At 43.4% G+C, this 10,788-nt stretch overlaps 1 pseudogene; it reads left to right on the top strand.

Annotated features, from left to right (window-relative positions):
* Positions 1-7,181: 7,181 nt before the first annotated feature.
* LOC119513199 lies at positions 7,182-8,304 on the top strand (annotated as a pseudogene).
* Positions 8,305-10,788: the final 2,484 nt, after the last annotated feature.

The following is a 10,788-nucleotide window of genomic DNA, read 5'->3' on the forward strand; positions in this document are numbered from 1 at the left end:
ATAGTAAAATGGATTCTTGTATACCCAACACTCACCTCCAATAAGGACACTTCATTTATACTCTTATTCACTCTCCAGTCTTCACTATCTCATTGGACTACTATGAGTAAATCCAAAACATCACACAACTTCATCCATAAAAATACCAGACAGTATCTCTAAAAGATAGGGACTCTTTATTTCCTTTTGATATTACCAAAATACCATTATCATAGTGGAATGAATGAACAGTATTACTTTAATATTATCAGTGAATGCCCACTTTTCTGAGGGGATCTTCACAGCTGGTCTAACTCTCCTTTCCTGATTACCTTTTTTCTTTGGTCAATTGAATCCTCTCTCTGGTAGTCCTCCTCCTAATTTTAAATAGAAAATGTTAAATTGGGGACTCTCTTACACAGGTTAGATGTGAAGGTCCTTCCCCAAGCTCCCCTCCCTCGCTGCGCCCCATCCTCCATCTTGGGCAGGCATGCCTCAGAACTGGCCCTTTCGGCCAGAAGGCCATTCCAGGTCCAAAGCTGCCCTGCGGGGCCCTGCTGAGGGAGCTGGCAGCTGGATAACTGCAGCCCAGGGCTGGGGAGAAGGTAGAAGGGGCCACAGGAACACATTCAAGTGGACATGCTGCCAGAATCCAATGTAGGCAGATTTTAAAGTTTAAAAATAAAATCAGGCAAATTCTCTGAGCCTTTGCTCATGCACTGGGGTCAGGAGGTGAGCTGGAGTAGAAAGCTCTCTGGGGATGTAGGATGGAGGACCTGCCACACTCGGTAACAAGTGCTCCGTGTAGTGTCCTGTTGGTTCATGGAAGGTATGACGGGCGTCTCGGTGGTGAAGTGGCTCACCCACAGTCTCACACCTGTCGGTGCAGAACCACACAGAAGGCTTTGACGCCAACCCTGTGATCGTTCCCATGTAGTCCCCAACTTGTCTACCCTGGGTCATAGCCTGGGGACTGATGACAACATCTGCAAAGATGGCACCTGTTCTGACATAGCCCTGACCCCATTCCAGGGGGCACTTTCCATATATTAACACTTCTAATCCTCCAAAAATTCAGTGAAGTAGGTGCCACTATTACTCCGAATATGTAGATGAAGACATCAAGACACAGTGAGGTGAGGTTACCTGTCCAAGGTCATACTCTGAGTGAGTGGCAGAGCCAGGATTCGACTGGGAAAATGAAGCTGAATGGCTATAAAATCCATGAGCTCACACTTTGAAGAAAGGGAAAAAACACGAAAGTTTACATTTTGCAGAAAAGAGGAAAAATAAATTACAGTTGAAAAATAGAACCAATTTTCTCCTTTAAGCACCCTGGGCCCTGGACTAGACATGGGCCTGGCCCATTGGACTTGTCCTCTCATGTCCAGAGGAGACACCCCAACATCACAATCACCAATGCATAAATTAAGCAGAGCGTGGTTCTGAGTCTGATGCTAAAAGGTTCCTGGCTGAAGGCACTGGGCCTTATTACTGGAGGGTTCAGAATGAATCCTGGCAACACACACTTTGGGATGTGTTCGGAAAGACTGAGTGGTTTGCGCCCGGTGGACACTTCTAAATAAATGGGATAAGAAATGAGTGCTGTTCTTAACAGAGAAGCTGTGTGTGGGTGCTCTAGGCCTTACACAAAGGAAATGAACCGTCCAGGATCCGCTCGTCTGTTGTGTCCTTGGTGTGACAGACGAAGCAGGCCTGCAGCCATCTCTTGCATGCACACACACCTGTGTGCTGCTCATCACCTTGTTCTTTATACTTAGCTCTGATGCTGAACTTTGCTGTCAGTGCTGCATTATGCCAGACACTGTTTTTGTTGTGATGCAGAGTGGGTGGGAGGAAAGTTTTTTTTACTACAATAATAGCTAATTATTAATTTTTTTTTTAAAAAAAGCTGAAAATCTAATTAAAGTTTTGGGTGATTTTTAGTAGTGTGAACTTCAAGCGTTATTTGATTGTCTGGGTTTGTGGGCAGGATCTGAGCGAGTGGCCGGCATGTGATGTGCTCGCAGGCCTGTGTTTCTCTCTTCAGCCCGTATTTGCATGTGGGGCCCGGATTTGTCTTTGGCTCCTTGTATGGTTTGGGATGAGACCCTCACGTCCCAGGGGAGGGGGGCAGGTGTTGCTCCAGTCGAGCGAATGGAACCAAATTACAGGCCCGTCTGTCACCTCCTCTGGGAGAAGGTGGAGGGAGGGAGGGAGGGGGACGCGAAGGAAGGAAGGGGGAAAAGGAGGGGGAGGAGACAGGCCACTCCGCGGCCGAGCGGAAAAGCCCAGCACCCTGCTGACGCCCCTTAGAGCCTGGGTACAGGGGGGACAGCGCCTTCCTCTCCTTGTGCCTGCAGACGACTGTCAACATTGGACACCCAAAATCCCGGGCTCCCGCCACAGTGACTGTGAGCAGGGAGGGGACGAGACGGCGGCGAGGCAGCGCCCCGGGCCGGCAACCCTCAGGGGCCTTCTACTGACCCGATGATCCGCGGCCACTTAGGCACCATCTACGTGGCGCCAGGGAACATGTCAGCCTGGGATTGTTTTTTCACTAATTGACTGATATATTTTCTGACTTGCATTGGACTTGGGGGCTGTGTCTCTATTCCACCAAGTCTGCTGAAAACAGAAACAATCCAACAGGATCCATTACCTTAATCTTTAGTCTCCAGTAACAGCTTGCTGACTGGATGAAGCCCGCCTGTGCGAGCACGCACACGCACACACACATCCTGAAGTGAATTTTTAATTAAGCACACCAATTTGCAAGTGTAGACACATTGTGCACCGCCCTGATTTTAGCCCTGGGTGGATACAGCCCCCGCGCCTCTGCCCGCGATTTGTCCTTCAGCGAGAGGGGGTTAACGCTTGCTACAGCGGTGATGTCATGCAGCTTCATTAACGTTTGGGGAGTTACTTTGAGGCTGCCAGATAGACCGGAGATAACGATGAACACTTGGCCGTCTGGGACAGCCTCCAGAGAGCAGCCTCTACTGAAGGCCCCAGTGGGGCAGAACAATGTTATTCTAAGCTACCTGAAGAAAAATACAAACAGGGGATGTGGGCCCTTTGGTGAAAAACAGTGGACGGGAAGAATAAAATTGCCATCATTTTGCCTTCTCTTGTAAATAGAGCAGTGCAAAGAATATACAAGAGAATGAGGGGATAAAGGTCTCAACCAGAGAGCGGTTCTAATTAGAAAAAAAGTTCTTGTCAAATTCTGCAGACTTGCATGGAGAAAACCCTGTTTCATTTGCCTTATTCTTTCTCCCTTCCTCTGGGGTAGGAAAGGTTAAAGAAATTGTCAGTTCCTACTAGCTCTTTCAGTAAGAAAAGAACTGAGGCATAGAGTGATGATGTACTGTGGGTCCAGGAAGAGACACATTTCTTCCCCTTTCCTTCAACAATACATGATTGACAGAGATATTCCCCATGTGAGAGGAAAAAGAATTGCTAGCAGATAATGGTCCAAGCTTAGATTGTGTCTGGTAGACTCGTCCATCTGATGTCAAGTGATGACTGAAAAGTGAAAAATTAATTCCATTATCCAGTTGTTGCTGCTGCATGCCAAAACACCCAGATGGTTCAAAACATCTGGGTATTTGACAGCATGTTTTTACTATATTTCCAGATGTTTGGTATTGTGTAGACAAAGACCAAACCTGCACATGGAAAAGAAAAGTAACTAACTGGGAAGAGGGAAGCCAAGATTTGGTTGAAGAAGGGGAATTGAGTGGTGATGGAGGGAAAAACAGAGAGCTGGAAATATAAGGAAAAAAAAATGTGTGAGATGAGGTAAAAAATCAAAGTCAAATAAATTTTCAAAAACAGAACAACTTTCTACTTCCTAATAGCTCACCCATTAGCGTCACTTTTACCTGGCTCCATTAAAGCACTGCTAGTCTGTGTGTGGGTGATAGGAAGAGGATGCAAGAGAATGATCAGGAAAATAACCCATGGAGAGACTTAGAGGAGTGTTCTCAGCCCAGGAATTAGGCTTACCCTGGGAAGGCACCTGTGTCTGAGAAGTGGGGAGACTACAACTGGAAAACTGATGAACATTTGGGGGAGATCATTATCATATACAGGAATGAAAAGTAAAAATTTCGGTCAAGGACAGACATGGTAAGCAAAGCACTGAAATGTCCAGAGTAGTCAACTTTGTTTTCAGTCATCAGTAAGGATGTTGAGCTTGGTGTAGACAGAGCCAGTGACGGTGTAACAGAAGGAAAAGGGTAATTGAGTGGGGGAAGGTTGTACAGTTTGGTGACAGATTTTAAAGGAGGGGACATGATGTGATTGAGGTGAAGGTGGGAGTAAGTGTTAGGCTTCAGAACAGCTCACAAAGCCTTCTGTAATTCCCAAGCTGTCTGTTATCTATGAAATGCAAATCAGGGGGGGGAGTGACATCACGTCAGATTATGGCCACAGGGAGTAATTATTTAGACATTAAAGGCTATTGAAGGGAGTGGTTGACAATATTAATGATGTCCAGATGGACAGAGTGTGATGCTAAAATTATTTTCTAGTACAAAGAACAAGGGAATTTTTATCAGCTTTACTGTTCTATTGGATAGTCTGGATCTCTTGGAGGTTTCCCCCTAAAAGAGATGGTGACACCAAGAGATGGCCTCTGGAATCAAAGCACAGTGAGGTTTGCAGAAGGAACCACACTCCTGCTGCTCAAAGGAAAGAACACAATCAATAGGCAAAACATGCACACAATAGTTATGGTAATAAAAGAGGAAATATCTCAGGATGGTGTATGTAACAAGCTGGTTATTGGAAAACCCTCATCTGCCAACAGTCCCCCCACCCCATTCCTCTTGTCTTGCCCAAACACAACAGTAGGCAGCGGATCTGTTGGTCTTCATGGCACTTCCCCACCTCCCCTGCAATACAAATACTAACACAGACACCTTGTCCCTTAATACTGGTTTCAACTTCATGGCCCCAGGTAATGGCATTCTCAGTCACTGATACACATGGTCTCCATGAAGTCAATGCTGCATGGCCAAGATCACAGCATGAACTTCTGTTTTCCCAAGTCTACAAAACAAAGAAGGCACATCCCAGGACCCAGATTTGGAAAGGGTCACAGAAAATGGCAAACATAAAAACAAAACAAAGCAAAACAAACAAAAAAGCCAAACTGTTTCAAGAAGATACAGAAGCAAAGTATGCTGAATTGGACTGTAGACCTGACAATGCTTCAGGAGGTCTGCCCTTCCGAGAGGAGGGTATCTAAAATCTGTGTGGGAACTTGCTAGCACTCCTCAGTCCTAACTTGCATGAGAATGAATGTTGTGCCAGAAGAAACAAAAAGGTGTCTCTGATCTATATAGAGTTCCTATATAAAATTAAAGGGATCAGGGCACAGGTGATATTTTCACTTCTTACATTTGAAAGTCATGAAATTGGTAAAGAAAGGAGGATTCAGGAAGTGAAAATGTTAACTCCAAAGATGGCTTCAAAGATCCCCTCCCTATAGGTTATGGCTTACAATACCAAAATGCAAGGCTCTTGGCAAGGGTCAATTTATATAACTGTAATTCCCCTAAACTGCATCCATTCCAAATGTTCCCATAACCCGTTGTACCGTCTCTATCATAGCACTATCACTGCACTGTACTGGCCTATTTATTTTTCAGACTCTTCACCTCACTTATGAGTTCCTTGAAGGCAGGCACTCTTGACTTATTAGCCATTGAAACATCAGAACCTGGGATGTGCCTGGTGTGTAACAAGTGCTCAATATATGTTTTAATAATGAACTGGAAGAATGTTTTGGCAGACTTTCCAAACCGCTCAAGAGGGTTTAACATGGAAATCTGATGGGGAGGAAGAAAAATGTTTATGAAATCATTAAGTCATTATTATGGAGGATAATAGCTATGATGTATAAAGAACAGCAGTGGAGAAGGTACCCAGTAATTATTAAGAGGAAATAGTTGGAAAGAGTATTAGGAGTGAAATGTTATCCAGTCCGTATACCAATTCAAGTCAGTTATTTGAATTCAATTCACCAGATGTTTGTTGAGTACCTATATGCCACTGTGCATCATATACAGTATGAGTAATTGTGAAAGGAACATACAATTTTTAAGACAAGAGCATAAACATTTTACAGAAAATATGTAAGACTTTGGTGTTTGGGGACAAATGATGAAAAATGTCAATAATTCAAATAGGAAGCAGTACAGTTCATGGTTTACATTACAGGCTGACAATATTTTGTGACACATGAAAATTATATGAAATTCAAATTTCAGTATCCATAAATGAAGTTTTATTGCCAACACAGCCATGCCCATTGGCTTATGTATTATCTACCACTTCTCTTGAGCTTCAGTGGCAGAGCTGAGTGGTTGCAACAGAGAGTGAATGGCCTGCAAACCTAAAAAATTTACTATCTTTTACTATCTGGACCTTTACAGAAAGTTTGTGAATACTTGGTTTAAAGCAAGAGTGCTAGAAACAAAATGCCTGATTTAAAATCCCCATGTCACCAGTTCTTGCTAGCTGTGTGACTTTGGGTAAGTTACTTAACTTTTCTGAAATTTGGTTTCATCATCCATAAAATGAGTGTAATAGTGCCCTCTTCAAGGGGGCCATTGAACAAATTACATATGATAATATATATACAATTTTAGAATGGTTCCTATATAACAAGTGCTCAGTAAGAGTTAATTACCATTATTCAAATGAATTATCTAGACATCTTGTTTAGTATGGAGATTGAGCACCCATGTTTACATCCATTCTCTTCCAAAGTCCTATTGAATGGCAGGAGGGAAAAATTAATGAAAATATGAAGGAACTGGAAAACAAAAGAGAGAGCCATCACAGGCAAGGAAGTTGAAAAAATCTTGACATGTAGGAAGTAGATGAGTCTGAGTGGTGGAGAAAGTGCAGCCTTAAACAGCAGACTTAAGAATGTCCTTCCCAAGGAAGCCTGCAGATGCTTGGTCTCAGATTCAACAAAAGGCTTGAATGGGTTCTGAGGCAGTCATTAGGGTAATTAATTAAAGAACTGCACTTGAAACAATTGAGCCAGTCCATTCCCTCCCTTATCCCTCTCCCTCATACAGAGGACTACATGGCTGGTAGCAGTGACTTTTACCCTCAGGAAAGCAGAGGTAGTGGACTGAATTGAGGCCCTCAAAAAGATACCTCCCTCTTTCCACCTATGGATGCCACCAGGAGGCATCATTAAAGTCTCTCCTCTCATTGCCTCATGTCTAAGTCAGAGTCTCCAAGCAGCTGTGGAAATCCTTAGTCGGAGAGTTGAAACAACGGATGAGAGTCTCAGGAGCCATTTTGAGCAATGGGGTATACTCATGGTCTGTGTGATAATGAGAGATCCAAACACCAAGCACTCCAGAGGCTTTGGGTTGGTTACATATGCCACTGTGGAGGAGGTGGATGCAGCCACAAATGCTGGGCCACAGAAGTGGGTAGAAGAGCTGTGGAACCAAAGAGGGCTGTTTTAGGAGAACACTCTCAAAGACCAGGTGCCTACTTCACTATGAAAAAGATCTTTGTTGGTGGCATTGAAGAAGGCATTGAAGAACATCACCTTAGAGATTATTTTGAGCAGTATGGGAAAATTGAAGTGAATGAAATCCTGACTGACTGAGACAGTGGCAAGAAGAGAGGCTTTGCTTTTGTAACCCTTGATGACCATTGCTTCTGTAGATAAAGACTGTCACTCAGAATGGCCACAACTGTGAAGTAAAGGAAAGCCCTGTAAGCAAGAGATGGTTAGTGCTTCATTCAGCCAAAAAGGTCAAAGTGGTTCTGGAAACTTCGGAGGTGATCTTGAAGGTGGTTTTGATGGGAATGACAACTTTGTTGGTCATGGTGACTTTTATGGTGGCTGAGCTGCTGGTGGATATGGTGGCAGTGGGGAAGGCTATAATGGATTTGGTAATGATGGAAGCAGTTTTAGAGGTGGCAGAAGCTACAGTGATTTAGGCAATTACAACAATCAGTCTTCAAATTTTGGACCCATGAAGGGAGGAAACTTTGGAGGCAGAAGCTCTGGCCTTCCTGGTGGTAGAGGCCAATACCTTGCCAAAACACAAAACCAAGTGGTTTTGGTGGTTGCAGCAGCAGCAATAGCTATGGCAGTAGCAGAAACAAAGCTTAGCAAGAGAGGACAGCCAGAAAAGCAGCAGGGAAATGACAGGTACCAACAGATTTGTGAACTCAGTTAAGCACAGTAGTGGCAGGCCTAGCTGCTACTACAAAGAAGTCATAGTTTTAGATACTACTCATGTGTATGTCAAAAAAACTCAAGAATTGTATCTGTGAGTAATTGTATAACAGGTTATTTTAGTTTTTGTTCTGCAGAAAGTGTAAAACATTCCAACAGAAGTTTTTACTGTAGCTTTATTTTTTTTTGCACCCATGCTTTTGACTCTTAAATGTAGTAGAAGTCTGATCAGGATGCTGAATAAGTATCTTAAAAAAAAATGTCCATGTGCTAATCCTTGGAATCTGTGACTATTACCTTATGTGACAAATGATATGATTAAGCTAAGGATTTTGAGAAGAAGTGCTTATCTTGGATTATCTGTGTGGGCTCTACAGGCAATCACATATATCTCTTGTAAGAAGAGGCCAAGGGAGTTTTAGGATAGAAACACCGAGGAGAGAGAGAAGAGGAGGGGGCACTGTGGCCATGGAGGCAGAGATTGGAGTGCTGTGGCTGCAAGCCAAGGAAAGCCTGGAGCCACCAGAAGCTGGAAAAGGCAAGGAACAAATTCTCCTCTAGAGCCTCTGGAGGGAGTTTGGCCCTGCTGATGCCTTGATTTTAGACTTCTGGCCTACACACTGCAAGAAAATAAATTTCTGTTATTTTAATGACCAGTTTGTGATCATTTGTTTCAGCAGTCACAGGAAAGTCATATGTAATAGAGTAGGCTAGGAAGCTCTCCACACCAGAGTATAATGCTCTCTTTATTTCAGCTTCTGAAAATCTGCCCCATCCCAGCCTGCCTACTGCTTCATGCCTATGTGTTCCAAAAGTATAGGTCTTGCACAGAGTAAAAAGTCAATCCTGACCTTCAAGAGGGAGGCCTGATTGGGAAACAGACACACGACTTCAGAAGCTCACAGCAGCCACCTCTACCACCCACACCACCTACCCCAACTGATCAAATCTTCCACAAATATGAACTGATGATCAAGGATTACTTGATGTAACTTGATGGTAAAATGGAAGTTTAGACTGAAGAATCCTTAAATAGGAAAATCCACATTTAGTAGTGAGACCAACGAGATGCAGATTTTTAAAGAGCTTCCTGAGAACCAGTTACATGACCTTGGAACTCAGCACCCACACTGAGGGTAGAAAAAAGTTGGGTTGTTCCAGAGTGTGGGGGCTTTAGGAGAAGGAATTTGGGTGAGAACTTTGGAATGGGAGCATCCCATCCATCCCCAAAGTGGTTGAGTGAGGAGATATCTTTCCTTCCCCTCAAGCAAGTGAGGCAAGGGTGAGGGAAGGACTTCAATGAGCAACTTAGAGAGCAACTTGCATGTGGGGGACACAAGGGACTTGCTCTTGCCTCAAACCCCCAAATCGAAACAAGCCAAGCATGAGAAAAGAGAGCTGCATTTGGGAAGTGCCTGTACTTTCCTCTAATGGCAAACCAAATGCGTGTGAACCCACAGACCTGATGTAGAGTCGTTATCAGAATGTCGGTCTGAGGTCATTTCAAAAGGGATCCTGATCAAGTGGGAAGCCTGACAAGGATGAGTGGATCTCAATGGTCTGTGAAGTAGACCATTGTGGGGAGAAACCGAGAGGGGAATAGGAGTGACAGGCCAAAGAAGTGACACTGCCCTGTCATGGGTTGAATCAGAGGGCTCAACAGGGAATAGTCTCAGGGGAGAGCGTCACCTTTAAATCTCTGCCAGACCCCAGAGAGCATGAAGCCGTTTTATGACATTATCAGTCACATTAGAACTTTCCCCTCCTCTCCCCTCAAATTCCAACTCAGAAGGAGTCACTGCCATGGTTAGTAAGTGATGGAAAATAAAGAAGCCTATCAGGCTCTCTGAGGATGCCGTTTACCTCCTGCAACAGACCCCAGCTGGAGGAAATAGAAGTGGCTGCAGTTTTAAATGAAATTAGAAACTCTTACTAGCTTGGACACACTGAGGACTGAATTGAGACTATGATCGTCATTTTGTTTGTGATGATGACTCTATTATCCAAGATTGTCTGCTACACAAAAGGGACTAGAAAGTCATCAGAACTACCCAAGTTTGTTCAGTGTTTATTCTCACTGAACAAGCTTAAATGTTAGGGGATACAAAATAAAGTCACTCTTATGGTTATCCCCCACATGAGTCCTGAATATTCAGTCACAGAGATATTTAAGAGAAAATAGTTCCATAAACGAGAAAGATTAAGATAAAGCAGCTGACTTTGGAGGAGACAAATAATATAGAGATCAGAAGAGATCTTACAAAAAGATTCTTATTGATATCCTCAGAGATTTTAGAAGATATTTTATATATGTACTGTTTAATAGAACCTGTAACATAGATACTATGATTCCCATTTTACATATAGGAAATTGTGATTCTTCAAGGAAGAATTTGCCTAAGTTCCCAAAGCTAGTTTACAGCAGACTAAGAATTCAAAAGCTTTTTCTCCTTATGAAGGAATATTTGATCCAGGGTGGGTCTTCATCCTCCTACTGGAGTCCTTTATATGAAGATAAAACACATATAGAAGCTAAGAGATTAAAATTAAGAGAAACTCACAGAAAAAGCCCCAGAAAGCTG

The sequence above is a fragment of the Choloepus didactylus genome, chromosome 2 (assembly GCF_015220235.1).
Source record: "Choloepus didactylus isolate mChoDid1 chromosome 2, mChoDid1.pri, whole genome shotgun sequence".
Lineage (NCBI taxonomy): Eukaryota > Metazoa > Chordata > Mammalia > Pilosa > Megalonychidae > Choloepus > Choloepus didactylus.